Source organism: Delphinapterus leucas, chromosome 7, assembly GCF_059928025.1.
Source record: "Delphinapterus leucas isolate spDelLeu-1000000601 "Yukka" chromosome 7, BTC_Dleu_Yukka2, whole genome shotgun sequence".
In the NCBI taxonomy this organism is placed as follows: domain Eukaryota; kingdom Metazoa; phylum Chordata; class Mammalia; order Artiodactyla; family Monodontidae; genus Delphinapterus; species Delphinapterus leucas.
This window is the reverse complement of record NC_143135.1, coordinates 69486679-69501330: the sequence shown is the minus strand read 5'-3', so window position 1 is coordinate 69501330 and position 14652 is coordinate 69486679. Positions and strand designations below refer to the sequence as shown.

Here is a 14652-nt window from a genome sequence, read left to right as displayed (position 1 = left end):
TGATGCCTGGGACCCCAACTGGTAGATGTAGTAGTCAGAGTTCCCAAGAAAAACAGAATAAATAGGGGAAGGAGAGAGAGACAGAGACAAAGACAGAGAGACCCAGAGAGAAAGAGAGACTGACTTTAAGGGATTGGCTCACACCATTGGCAAGTCTGAACTCAGTAGAGCAGGCCAGTGGGCTGGAAACTCAAGCAGGATTTCTATGTTTCAATCTTGAAGCAGAACTGCTTCTTTCAGAAAATCTCAGTCTTTTGCTCTTAACACATTTAACTGAGTGGATGAGGCCCACCCACATTGTGGAGCATAATCACCTTGACTTAAAGTCAACGGAATAAATCATAGAAACCTTCACAGCAACATCTAGATTAGGGTTTGACCAAACAAGTCAGCATCATAGCCTAGTCAAGTTGACACATAAAATTAACCATCATAGATGGATATAAGCACCCAGTATTGACGGACTCCGACCTAACACACGGTGATCGAGTAAACTTAAGCAGGTGTCTCAGGTAGGGAGCACGGCCACATATGTGTTCCCACCATACAGTGAGGAAAGTGAGGCAAGGCCGTATTAACTGACCTGCCTGGGCCTCCCAAGTAATTAGCGTCAAGGCTGGGTCTGGCTCCCAGTCTCCAGCCTCCAAACGCCCTGCTCTCTCCTCCCAGCCATTCCACTGTCTGTGGCTGCTCCTCACTTTCCCTCTGCTCTGGAGCAGCTCAGGTGCTAAGCCCAAGCCTGCCAGGCTTGGGCCTTGCAGTGCTGTCCTGTTTCACCCTCCTAATGAGAACATTGAACTGTTCTTGGAAATTCATTTCTTTTTTTCTAGACTCTTCAGCAGAACTATATGAGGGATGCTTAATGCTAAATCATGCAAACTCCTGTGTCAGGAATGGCCTCCCTTCTCTCTGGGCACAAAACAATCACTAGCCATCCTGTGGCTCAAGGGTCCACAGAGGTCCAGGCCTTCTCTCTCCCTCTCTTCTCACATGACCTGGTGGCCCAGGTTCAAGAACAATTCCATCAGGTCAGAGACTCTCTCTGGACCACTTGGTGGGGCATAGTACTCATCAACCAAGGATCCCCAAAGGAAGCGGACCACTCCTGAATTTCAAAAATCATGTTCCAAGCAACTTCCCGTGCAAGAGTGACCCTTGCTTAGCAAAGCAGAGCCACACCCACTTGCGGGTTCGGACCCAGCGAGCATGTTTGGGCAACTGTTGGCCAGGAGCCAGTTTTACATCAGGAACAAGTAGCATCCTGGCAAATCATTTATCCTAATAGAAGAGTCCCTCATATTTGAAGGGGTCAGCGACACTGGAGGAGGAGGAGAGGTGTGAATCTCAATGCTGGGTGATGTCTACCTCTCAGATTGTACATGAGGAGCTGTAATGAGGAGTGTGGACCAAGAAGCGAAGGAGTGGTTCGCCTGCTATCTCTGCAGGACATCTGCTCTGTGGCCTGTGCAGGAAACACTGTGCAACACCAGTGGGAGTGAAATGTACTTTCCCCGCTTGGAGTGAGGGCTGCAACTCTTAGGGGCATGAAAGAGAAATGGTGGGGGATTGTCTCTTCCAGAGAGATATGGCTAGAAAAGCTTAGTGGATCATAGGTCAGTTCAGATCAGATCAATTCCCCTCTATGTGCCAGGGCCAGAGATGAACAGATGAACAAGACACAGCCCTTGTCTTCCCAGAACAGACCAACTGGTGGGGGAAATAGACAGATAATATCAATAAGATACAGTAAGTGCTATGAGAGAGACATACCCAGGGTGCCTTGGGAGCCTGGTGGAGCCTGGTGGAGGGACACCTCATCACGAAAAGGGGTTGGGCTACGTGAAGGAAATGACACTTGGGCTGAGTCTTTAAGTATGAACAAGAACTTACTCATGAAAGAAAGTGAGAAGAGCACTCAGGCAGGAACAACAGTGTAAGCAAAGGCCCAGAAGCATGAACAGCATGGGCGAGTTAAGGAAACGAGCTGAGAGTTCATAGGTCAGAAAGTAGGAAGGTAGGAGGGCAGGGAGCTAAGGCCATTAGTGAGGGAGGGGCCAGGCTCTGTATGCCAAACTAATAAACAGGTTAGACTTTATTCTATAGGCTATAAGGAGGCCCAACAGGCTTTAAGTAGGGGTAGGACCCATTTATAGAGTTCCAAATTGCAATAGGTGTCACTGATTTCTGTATGCCCACCTTCAGACTATCAGGTTCCAGAGTGATCTTTCTAATGCACAAATCCAATGATATTGCATGAATGAATCAAAAGAGTTATTCAGGAGCAAAGAGAAAGGTTGTCAAGCTGCACTGAGGATCCCGCGGAGATGAGAAATCATGAATTTGCAGAGCCGCCAACTTGCACTGCTGTGTCATGTTCTCCATGATGGAGACAGAGTCAGAATTTTGCCATGTCAGACTTGAGAGTGAAGAGTGCTGGTGAGAGAGCAATTTTGATAACTCACCACAGTGGTGAAGGTTGGGTAAGAAGGAGCATAGCGACGGCCCAGCACCTGAGTCCTGGCCTCGCTCTTTCCTCACGGGACAAACAACATGAGCTTCAGTGCCCAGTACACCTTCTCCAACTACCGGTCCCTGGGCTCCACGCATCACCGGGCCACCGGGTCCGACTGCTCACCAGCGCTGCCAGCGTCTGCAGGTGCCGGGGGCTCGGGCTCCCGGATCTTTGTGTCCCACTCCACCAGTGTCCAGGGCGACTGGGGATCCAGGAACATGGGCACCGGAATGGCCAGGGGTCTGGTAGGTGTAGGGGGCATCCAGGGCGAAAAGGAGACCATGCAAGACCTGAATGACCGCCTGGCCTCTTACCTGGAGAGGGTGAAGAGCCTGGAGGCCGAAAATAGAAGACTGGAGTGTAAAATCCGGGAACACCTGGAGAAGAAGAGACCCCAGGTCAGAGACTGGGGGCATTACTTGAAGACCATCGAGGACCTCAGGGCTCAGATTTTTGCAAGTTCTGTGGACAATGCCTGTCTTACTGCTGATGACTTCAGAGTCAAGTATGAGACGGAGCTGACCATGCGCCAGTCTGTGGAGAGTGACATCCACAGGCTCCACAAGGTCATTGATGACACCAGTGTCACCTGGCTGCAGCTAGAGCCTGAGATCGAGGCTCTCAAGGAGGAGCTGCTCTTCATGATGAAGAACCACGAGGAGGAAGTAAAGGGTCTGCAAAACCAGACTGCCAACTCCGGGTTGACCGTGGAGTTGGATGCCCCCAAACCTCAGGACCTCAGCAAGATCATGGTAGACATCCGGGCCCAGTATGACAAGCTGGCTCAGAAGAACCGAGAGGAGCTGGGCAAGTACTGGTCCCAGCAGACTGAGGACAGCACCACAGTGGTCACCTCGCAGACCGCTGAGATAGGAGCTGCTGAGATGACACTCACGGAGCTGAGACGCACCGTCCAGTCCCTGGAGATCGACCTGGACTCCATGAGAAATCTGAAGGCCAGCTTGGAGAACAGCCTGAGGGAAGTGGAGGCCCACTATGACATGCAGATGAAACAGCTCAATGGGGTCCTCCTGCACCTGGAGTCGGAGCTGGCCCAGACCTGAGCAGAGGGGCAACGCCAGACCTAGGAGTACGAGGCCCTGCTGAACGTCAAGGTCAAGCTGGAGGCTGAGATCAACACCTACCGCCGCCTGCTGGAAGATGGGGAGGACTTCAGTCCTGGTGACGCCGTGGACAGCAGCAACTCCATGCAAACCATCCAGAAGACCACCACCCTCAGGCTTGTGGACGGCAAAGTGGTATCTGAGACCTCAGACACCAAAGTTCTGAGGCATCGAGTTAGCAGAAGCAGGAGGCCAATAAAAGTTGAGACGTTACTGCAAAAAAAAAAAAAAAAAAAAAAGGAGCATAGCACTTTGCCTGGTACATGGTGGGTGCTCAGTACATTTTTGTTGAATGATGAGAAGATGGGAAGATGGGTATGACAGTTACCAATTTTACTCACTGGTGAGTGTGTGTCGTCCTGTCCCCACCCCAACCCACCCCTGGTCTTCTAGTAAGACACACCCACTTTCCTGACATGTGATCCAGGGCTGGCCAATCAGAGTACTCCACTCCTCTCCCACGACCACGATAGGCCCCAGGATGGTCATGTGACCCACAGCAGGCCAATTAGTGCTCTTCCCAGCACTGCAACTGAGACTAGCTGGAAGCCAGCCTTTTGCCTGTAGAATTATACTGGAAGGATGAAAGTCTAGGGCTCACCGCAACCATCTTCACCACACAGAGGAGCCCTCTCTACAACAGTGGGGAATGACAGAGCAGAGCTGAGAGTTGAAAGCACTGCGCTATGCTCCTTCTTACACAAGCTTCACTGCTGTGGTGAGTCATCAAAATTGCTCTCTCACCAGCACCCTTCACTCTCGAGTCTGACATGGCAAAATTCTGACTCTGTCTCCATCTTACACATCTGTCTTTTCTGCTGGCCTGTTGCTGGAGAACATGACACAGCAGTGCAAGCTGGTGGCTCTGCAAATTCATGATTTCTCATCTCAGCTGGATCCTCAGTGCAGCTTGACAACCTTTCTCTTTGCTCCTGAATAACTCTTTTGATTCATTCATTCATTCACGCAATATCATTGGATTTGTACATTAGAAAGACCACTCTGGAACCTGATAGTCTGAAGGTGGGCATACAGAAATCAGTGACACCTGTTGCAATTTGGAACTCTATAAATGGGTCATACCCCTACTTAAAGCCTGTTGGGCCTCCTTATAGAAATGAAAACACTGGCCAGGGTCATCCCAGCCTATATAACACCTTTGTGTGAATTAGGGAAAAGCACCTTTGCCTCAAGTTAAAAAAGCTCTATGTTAATATATCAGGGTACAGGGAATTCCCTGGCAGTCCAGTGGTTAGGACTCAGTGCTTTCACTGCTGTGAGCCCAGGTTCAATCCCTGGTCAGGGAACTAAGATCCTGCATGCTGCATAGCACTCGGCAAAAAAAAAAAGAAAAAAATATATATGTGTGTGTGTATACACACACACACATCCATATATATACACATATATATCATTATATATTCCATATATATCCCATATATACATATATATCAGAGTACAACCTGAACAACCATAAGTCATGGGCCCTGGAAATAGAAACAGAGGCGGCTATGCCCTCTGCCATGTTCAGTAACCCTGAAGGAACGTTCTAGCCCCAGTGACCATCCTGCCCTCTGAGGAAGGCTGGAGTTGGAGGGCAGGGGGACAGGAACGTGTCTCTGAGAGCCACAGGTGAGAGAAGCAGTCTTAGGGGAGGCAGGAAGTGGTTGGGACATGCACGGTTGCACCTGTGTGAACATATCTCCTGAGCCTGTTTAGGGCTTCGTATGCCAATGTGGCCTTATTAAAGAGGGGATTCTCCCTCACTGCTCCAGGACTCAGCTGAAACTGTCCCACCTACCTCATGTGGTAGGTGAGATCTGACCTCATTCACATTGTATGTGAATGGCATGTATTTCACATACAATGCCATGGGAATGGTCCCCCCTTAGATGTGGTGCCGTTGTGCAGTATACAAGCTGAACAGTTATACACAGGGACCCTGAGCCTGACAAGCTCCTCTGACCCTAGATATCGTACCCCTGTCCTTCCCAGTTAAAAAGCCAGCAAAACTCTTTCTCTCTGAGCAAGTGTAAAATGGGTACCTACCATTTGCCACTGGAAAAGCCCTGACTATTAATACACACTGACAAACAGAATGAAGTGTAACAGACAGATCAGGGCCCAGACCCCAGGCTCTGGAGGTTTCTGTAAGTATTAAAATGGCAGTGGGAAGGAGACGATAAGAAAGCCATTTAAGATGTCTGAGGTAGAGTTGCTCTTGGTAACAGCAGAGTTGGAGATGGGCCCTGGGGGTGGGGACTGAAGCAGATGGAGGGAAGGGGAGAAAGTTGAGCGGAGAGGCTGAGCCACCCTCACAGGCACTGAAATTCCCCAGGCTGGTGGCAGGCGTGACGTAATCTACCTCAGAGAATTATGGGTAATTTCCTTTCCCCTCAAACCCTTCCCCTCCTCTGTCCCACTTAAACTTGATTGGTTAGTTTGTGCCTAAATTTGCAAGGAAGCCCAGCTACCCCAGCTAATGAGGACTGTTTACTCTTTCTATCGCTGGAGCGGGGAACGGGGGAGCTAAATAAAATCCAGTGTGTTCATCCCACAGGGAGGAAATCCCAAAGTGCCCCTGAGGCCTGGAGACGCACAATTTGCACCCTTCGATTCCCACCCCATGCCAGAGGAACTGTGATTTGCTGAAGAGTCTCAGAAACTTCGATGTTATCACTTTGCTCATCTCTTTCCAAAATCACCTCGAGTAACCATGATGCAGTGGAAAAAATGTGAACTTCAAAGTACAACAGATCTAGTTTGAATTCCAGCTCTGACCTTGGACAAGTTACTTGATATTTCTGAACCTATAATTCCTTAAGTCTAAAAAAAAGGGGGAGTGGGGCACTGCGGAATTCCCTGGTCCAGTGGTTAGGACTCAGCGCTTTCACTGTGGTGGCCCAGGTTCAATCCCTGGTAGGGAAACTAGGATCCTGCAAGCCACGTGCTGTGCTCAGCCATAAATAAATTAATTAAATAACAATTCCCATCTCATAAGGCTGTTGTGATAGTTACATGAAATCATTTCTGTAGAGCCACTCCCTTAGTACCAGCACAGCGTTCCCACTTCTACCACCATAATCCTTCCCCCCAAAGCCCCAGTGGCATCAGACCTCCCCCTCCATTAGCTGTAACTGAACATGAGGATGGCCACACGGAGTGGAGAAAGAGAACTGGCTGAGGTATTAGGAGCCCTGCACTCCAGATGTGGCTTTAGGACTTCAACGGGCAACACCCAGCCTGTCTGGTCCTCGATTTCTTCATCTGTAAATGCAGGTGGTGATTCCAGCCGTGCTCAACTCACAGAATGGATACGAGTTTTAAGGGAGCTAATGTGATTTGTAAATATCAGCAAAAATGGACATATTAAAGTACTAGTGAGTGACAGCCGTTTAGAGTGCTACTTTCCTGAGAAGTATCGCATTTTCCCCTGCAGTAAAATGGAACCAGCCATTCATTTAATAAAGCTGAATTGGGGCATCCATCATGTGTCCAATCCTGTGCAAAGGATTAGCTCATCAATAACCCTTCTTCCGGGCTTCCCTGGTGGCGCAGTGGTTGGGAATCTGCCTGCCGATGCAGGGGACACGGGTTCGTGCCCCGGTCCGGGAGGATCCCACATGCCGCGGAGCGGCTGGGCCCGTGAACCATGGCCTCTGAGCCTGCACGTCCGGAACCTGTGCCCCGCAACGGGAGAGGCCACAACAGTGAGAGGCCCGCATACCACAAAAAATAAAAAAAATAACCCTTCTTCCTCGGTGCTACTGGATACATGGGTTGAACATTCATTTATTCATTAAATAAATAAATCTTTACTGAGCTTTTGAGACTTGAAAGGAGTTACTACCATATTTATCTCTTATAGGACATATTTAAGTCTTAATAATTTCGTTGACTGTCACCTCTTTCTGACTAGACTGTGAGCTATTTGAGGACAGGTGAGATTTGGGTAAGATTCAGTTTCTGTTAACTGACCAAATGTACCCACAGGACTGACTCAAATGACACAGTTGCCATGAGTTGCTTCTCTCTGACCGTTAACTATACTCATGGGGGCTGCTTGTCACCCTAGTCAGACCCAGGAGAGGGAACTGGACTCACCATGTTTCCATCACCCCAAAGGAACTACTGTTTGCCTTCCAGATGACTCAGAAGTCTCAAGGCCCTGGCCTGGCATCAGACCCCAGGTTAGCCCAGGGTAGTATCCTCTCTGTGAGCACAGCCTGGCATCTGCCCAACCAACATGTAAGCTCTCTGGTCCCTCTGCGGCTCACGAGGTTCAGGGGCCATTAGAGCTGGCTGGGGCCTCTGATATTAATGAGGGATGCTCTCAGCACAACTCAGCGCTGCTTCCTGGGCATCAGCCCACCAGGAGCAGAGACAGGTCTCGCTGGCAAATGAGCTTCCCTTCAGGGCTGGGCCAATCCAAGGCAGCCCACTGGATGGGTGGTGTGGGAAAGATTTTGCTTCTCTTTTTCCCTTTGTCTCTTCCCTTCCTCTGTCTCCCATCTCCATCCTCCCTTCCCTTCCTTGTCTTGCTTCACTTTCTTTTTTTGTCCCCTCCCCTCGTGCACACTTCTTCTTACTCTCTTTCCTTATCACTTTTCCTGCTGTCCCACTGTCCTCCTCCTCCTTTATCTTGTGCCTACCTCCTTTCCTTTGCTCTTTATTTTTCTCCTCTTTGTCTAATCCCATCTCTCTGCCACTTTGCCTCTTTCTGTCTTTTGTATATGTCTGCCTCTGTCTCTCTTTCCCTGTTTTCCTCTTTCTCCCCTCCCTCTACATTTCTAACCCTCTCGCCCTCAATCTTGCAACCACTACAGAGGCAGGAAAGCATGGTTTAGGGCACAAGAAAAGTCCAACTCTAATAGGACACAGAACACATAGAGGGGGTAAGCAGAAGAGCCTGGGATGGTATTTGAAATTATCTATGAGACAACCTTGAAACCAGGTTAAAGAGGGTTTTCTTCTTCCAAAATAAAACACAATATCATTTCGCCCCCACAGGACTGGATAAAAATTTGACTTGACCAGTTGTTGGCAAGGATGTACAAACAATGGAACATTCATACGCTGCTGGTGGAAGTAAAATGTAAAATGGTGCAACCGCCTTGGAAAACTATCTTTTTCTTTTCTCATAAAGTGCAATGTACATCTGCTCTATGACCCAGCAATTGCACTCTTTGGTATAAACCCAAGAGAAGTGAAAAACCATGATCACATAAAGACAAAACATAATCATAGCAAACTGATTCATAAGAGCCAAAATCTGGAAAATACCCAAATGTCCATCAATAAGAAAGTGGATAAATAATCATGGTATATTCATACAATGGAATACTACTCAGCAATGAAAAGGAACAAACACATAACATAATGACAAATCTCTAAAACGTTTTGTTGAGTGAAAGAAGCCAAACACAAAAGAATATGATTCCATTTATATGAAATTAAAAAATAGACAAATTGCTCCAGTTGATTTTGTTTGCAACTTTGTGAGACTCTGAAGGAGAGGGCAGAGGCTTTTCTCATGTCATTAAAACTAACCCACTGTGATAAAAATGAGGAGGGTGGTGGCGTAGTACTGACAAGAGGGCAAGGGCAGAAGGGAGATTAACTGGAGAAGGAACCTTCTCAGATAATGGAAATGTTCTCTCATTTTGGATGACATTTATACAAGTGTATACAGTTATCAAAATTTATTGAACTGGACACTTAATATTCTATTGTACGTAAACTATGTTCGCTTTTAAAATCATCCATAATTACATAATCCACCAAGAAATACTGCTATATTTTCTTTTTTTCTATTCATATACAAATATATTTTCATAACTGAGGTTAAATGATATATACAATTCCTTTTCTTTTAACATCATTTTGTGCATTTTCTCACATCTTTAAAATTTGTTGAAAAGCATCCATTTTAATGAATATAATAGATCATCCTAGAGATGTACCATAATTTGTGCCACCATTTCCCTATTATTGGACAGGTATGTTGTTTCCATTTTTTCACTATTATTAATGGCAATGTCATGACAAACATAAACGGAAATGTGTAGGTACTGAAGATTTTCTTACATTAAATTAGTGATTTAAGAGCAGACCAGTTAAGTTTGACTCTCAGTTCCACCATTTACTAGTTGTGGGACCCAGGAGGTTACTTAACTTTTCTCTGCTTCAATTTCCTCACTGGAAATGATGGAGATGTTAATAGTAACTTACCTCCAGGGTTGCGGTGAGGTTTAATGGGGTAATAAATATAAAGCACTTAGACATGTGCCTTGCATTTAGTAAGTCCTCAAGAGGTATTAGCTATTGTATACAGTATTAGGAGGAAAGAAATACAACTGGGCTTAGAACAATTGATGTTGCAAACAAGTTAAAAAAAAATTATTGTTGTTGGAGGACTGGGGGGAGACTGGAGAGAGTTTTTAGATTACCCCCAAAGTCTGTATTTGGGTTGGCAGAGTGTAGACTAGGGATGGCATAGCCCACATTTGCCACATCCCTTGACCTTGGCAGATGTTACTATTCAACTACCACACCACTCCCATGGAGCCCAGATATAGCCTCATAATCACTTTCATCACTATAGATTCACTACTCTTTAATCAAGCTGAGATAAGGGGTGGGCTTCTTTACAGCCTTGTTCTAGAGCAATGGTTCTCAACCCTGGTACATATTGGAATCACCTGGGTGGTGGGGTGGGCAGACTTCCAAAATAGCCCCCAATGATCCCCACCTCCTGCTAGGCAGGCACGTCCTTGTGTACTTCTCCCCTTTTTGAGTGCAGGCTGGACCTAGTGGCTTGTTTCTAATGAACAGAATATGGCAAAAGTAAGATTAAGCTATTATATATAGAGTGGATAAACAACAAGGTCCTACTGTATAGCACAGGAAACTATAATCAATATTCTATGATAAACCATAATGGAAAAGGATATTAAAAAAAAGAATTTGTATATATGTATAACTGAATCACTTTGCTGTACAGCAGAAATTAACACAACACTGTAAATCAACTATATTTCAATAAAAAAAGAATAGGGCAGGGCTTCCCTGGTTGCGCAGTGGTTGAGAGTCCGCCTGCCGGTGCAGGGGACACGGGTTCGTGCCCTGGTCCGGGAAGATCCCACATGCCGCGGAGCGGCTGGGCCCGTGAGCCCAGCTAAGCCTGCGCGTCCGGAGCCTGTGCTCTGCAATGGAAGAGGCCACAGCAGTGAGAGGCCCGCGTACCGCAAAAAAAAACAAAAAAAAAACGTACAAACTTCTCATTATAAGACAAGTAAGTGCTAGAGATGAAACGTACAACATCATTAATATAATTAACTGCTTTATGTTATGTATGAAAGTTGTTAAGAGAGGAAATCCTAAGAGTTCTCATCACAAGGAAAAAATATTTTTTTCTTTTTCTTTAATTTTATATCTATATGAAATGATGGATGTTCACTAAACTTATTATGGTAATCATTTCATGGATGTATATAAGTCAAATCATTATGCTGTACACCTTAAACTTATACTGTGCTGTATGTCAATTATATCTCAATAAAACTGGAAGAAAGAAAAAAAAAGAAAATAGCTGTTTCCTCCCTGAGGCTTGGCACTGGCTCCTGGCTGATCATTTAACACTGATTGGTTTCCTGTGGTTCTTTGTGAATTGCTTACAATGCTAACCTGGATACCCTCAGGATCAGACCCCACTCTCAGGCCAGCTCCCAGATTGCCTTAAAAGGGCCTAGAGAGTCTCCTTCTGGGCCAAATTATGAACAAAAATTCACAATCAATGTACTGGAAAAATATGTAATCAAACTGATCTACTTAACAAACTTATTATCCTTCCCAGTACTTAAATCATGTCTCAACACAAGAAACTAAAATGTCAAGAGGATGAAAATAATGCAGTGTATCACAGTCTACAAAATTCTATTGAATTTTACCTGCTGCAATTTTGCACATATGGTCCTGAAATGATAGGTAAATGGTGGGATGTTTGGCATCTTGCCCTGTGACTTTATACCTAAGGAAGAAGGAAACGAATATTTACTGTGAAGGTATTATGTGTCAGGTACTGTGCTGGGCAATTCACATGTTATCTGGTTTACTAGCCTAGAGAAGCAGAATAACAGCGATGGGGAGAACAGTCTCATAAGCTAAACAGCTGGGTACAAGTGAAGCTCTGCTCTTACTAACTCCTGCCTCCATTTTCTTATCTGTGAAACGGTCAGAATTATAATAATAGTACTTTCCTCATGGGGTAGATGAACTGATTAACGAATTACATGAATTATAACTCATAAGACACTTAGGACAGCACTGACTTTCCATGTTTAATAATCTACCTTTAGGGCTTCCCTGGTGGTGCAGGGGTTAAGAATCCGCCTGCCAATGCAGGGGACACGGGTTCGAGCCCTGGTCCGGGAAGATCCCACAGGCCGCAGAGCAACTAAGCCCATGCGTCACAACTACTGAGCCTGCACTCTAGAGCCCGCAAGCCACCACTACTGAAGCTGCCCACCTAGAGCCCGTGCTTTGCAACAAGAGAAGCCACCGCAATAAGAAGTTCGTGCACTGCAACGAAGAGTAGCCCCCGCTCGCCACAACTAGAGAAAGCCCGCGCTCAGCAAGGAAGACCCAACGCGGCCAAAAATAAATAAATTAAATAAATAAATTTATTTGAAAAAATAATAATAAATCTACTTTTATGGTCACAGCATACTTTTGAGATAGTATGACAATGCTCAATTTACAGATGAAGTAACTGAAATTCAGAGATGTGAGGCAATTTGCTCAAGGTCACAAAGTTAATAGTGCAGGAGGTATTTGAACTCAGGAATGCTCCAAGTACAGCCCGACATTAAATTCCTGGCATTATTCAATCCTGAGCTCCCATCATGTGTCAGGCACTGCAGAGAAAGTGAAGAACTAGAAGATGAGGTCCTGTTTGTTTTAGGGAAAAGAGGGGAGCCAAAAACAACCAAACAGATGAAGAAAATTTCAGACAGTGACAATGCAATGAAGACAATGAAACAGACTGACGTCAATAGGCAAAAACGGAAAATGACCCAAATGTTCATCAACAGGAGAATGAATACACAAATGGCAGTAATATATCCATACAATGGAATAGCAGGGAATGAAATTCTGATACACGTAACAACGTGGATGAATCTCAAAATCATTATGCTGGGCGAAAAAAAGCACATGCAAAATACTACATGCTGTATGATTCTATTTATATCATTCTAGAGAATGCAAATGAATCTATATTGACAAAAAACAATCCAGTGGTTGCCTAGGGCTGAGGGCAGAGAGAAGGATGGGCTGACTGCCCAGAGGAAACTTCTGGAGTGAAGGAAATACTCTGTTTCCTGATTGTGGTGGCTGTTTCATGGGTGTATACATATAACAAAAGCCATCAAACTGTACATTTTAAATGGATACAGTTTCCTGCACATTAATTAAGCCCCAGTCAAGTTGATTTTAAAACATGGAATAGTGACTGTGCAGGTTGGTAGGGCAGGACTACTTTAGGTCTCTCGAACAGAATGAAATTTGTGCTGAGAATTTAATGATGTTCAAGCGGTAAGAGATCTAGTCCAAGGGCACCCAAATATTCTCAATCCACGGCAAGCCAAGGGCAGGGGGCATCTGGTCCCTGATGCAATGAGGAGGTGCAGTGTCTAAAAAGAACTTAAAAATAAGAGTAAGACCCACTTAAGAAATTTCATTACCACCATGCACCGGCAATTCTAAACAATGTCAGTGACAGAATACTCTGCCCTGCTAAAGCAGACCACTCCTACAACCAGTGTTTTCAGTAATGGTCCATGGGATCAGAAAATTCTGTGTGGCATATAGTTAACCTTAATTTTTTTTGAGTACAGTGGTAAACCATGATTTTAAAATATGTCTCATAAGGCTTTCCTGGTGGCGCAGTGGTTAAGAATCCGCCTGCCAATGCAAGGGACACGGGTTCAGGCCCTGATCTGGGAAGATCCCACATGCCGCCGAGAAACTAAGGTCGTGCGCCACAACTACTGAGCCTGCGCGCTAGAGCCCGTGAGCCACAACTACGGAGCCCGCGTGCCACAACTATTGAAGGCCGCGCGCCTAGAGCCCGTGCTCCGCAACAAGAGAAGCCACCGCAATGAGAAGCCCGCGCACCGCAACAAAGAGTAGCCCCCGCTCACCACAACTAGAGAAAGCCCATGCTAGAGAAAGCCTGCGCACAGCAACGAAGACCCAAAGCAGCCAAAAATAAATAAATAAAATTAATTAATTAATTTAAAAAAATATGTCTCATAAGCTTTTATCGTACCTATTACAATTTCCTTCACAGTGCCCTGCCTTTGCGACTTTTTCATTGACTTTTATTGAAATTAGACTTGAATAGCTCAATTCCCATCTTGTACATGGGATACCCAGCCCATCTGGGTCCCTAATGGTCATGTCAGATCCTGCTGGCCAACCAGCTCACAAATGCCAGCGAATTCAGGAAAACTGTTATTTGTTTTTCTAATTTTTATTTTTGTTTTGTTGCGTTTGACTGAAAATCTCCTGCAGACCATATTCTGGGATCAAGCACCTGGCATCTGCTCCAAACCATACATTCAGTGACTAACTCCTCATTTTTACCAATGAAGAAACGGAGACCCAGAGATATTAAATCATTTCCATAATGGAACAGCTAAGACCAGGATTCAGGTTAGACTTTTGCCATCCACCACACTGCCCCCACTGCATATTTACTGAACACCTTCTACATGCCGGGCCCTGTGCAGGAAGAGACAGCCCATAGAAGATCTGAAAGAAATGGTCTCTGCCCTTTAGAAGTGTAGTCTTAGCGTCCAAGGCTAAAATGGCATGAATCCACCAGGGAAATGTATTCAATTGCTGAGCACCTATTATACAAGACACTGAGCTGGATGCTGTGATAATAACTGACGTGGATCAGGGGTTCCTGTGCAACCATCCTACTTCACACCTGTGTCTTATTTGACCCTC

General features: G+C 45.7%; 1 pseudogene across 1 annotated transcript; it reads left to right on the top strand.

Annotated features, from left to right (window-relative positions):
- The first annotated feature begins 1344 nt into the window (after positions 1-1344).
- On the top strand, positions 1345-7793 carry LOC149748761 (keratin, type I cytoskeletal 18 pseudogene; annotated as a pseudogene). Its single transcript, XR_016393882.1, has 2 exons — positions 1345-4354; positions 6197-7793. The product of XR_016393882.1 is annotated as a keratin, type I cytoskeletal 18 pseudogene (transcript).
- Positions 7794-14652: the final 6859 nt, after the last annotated feature.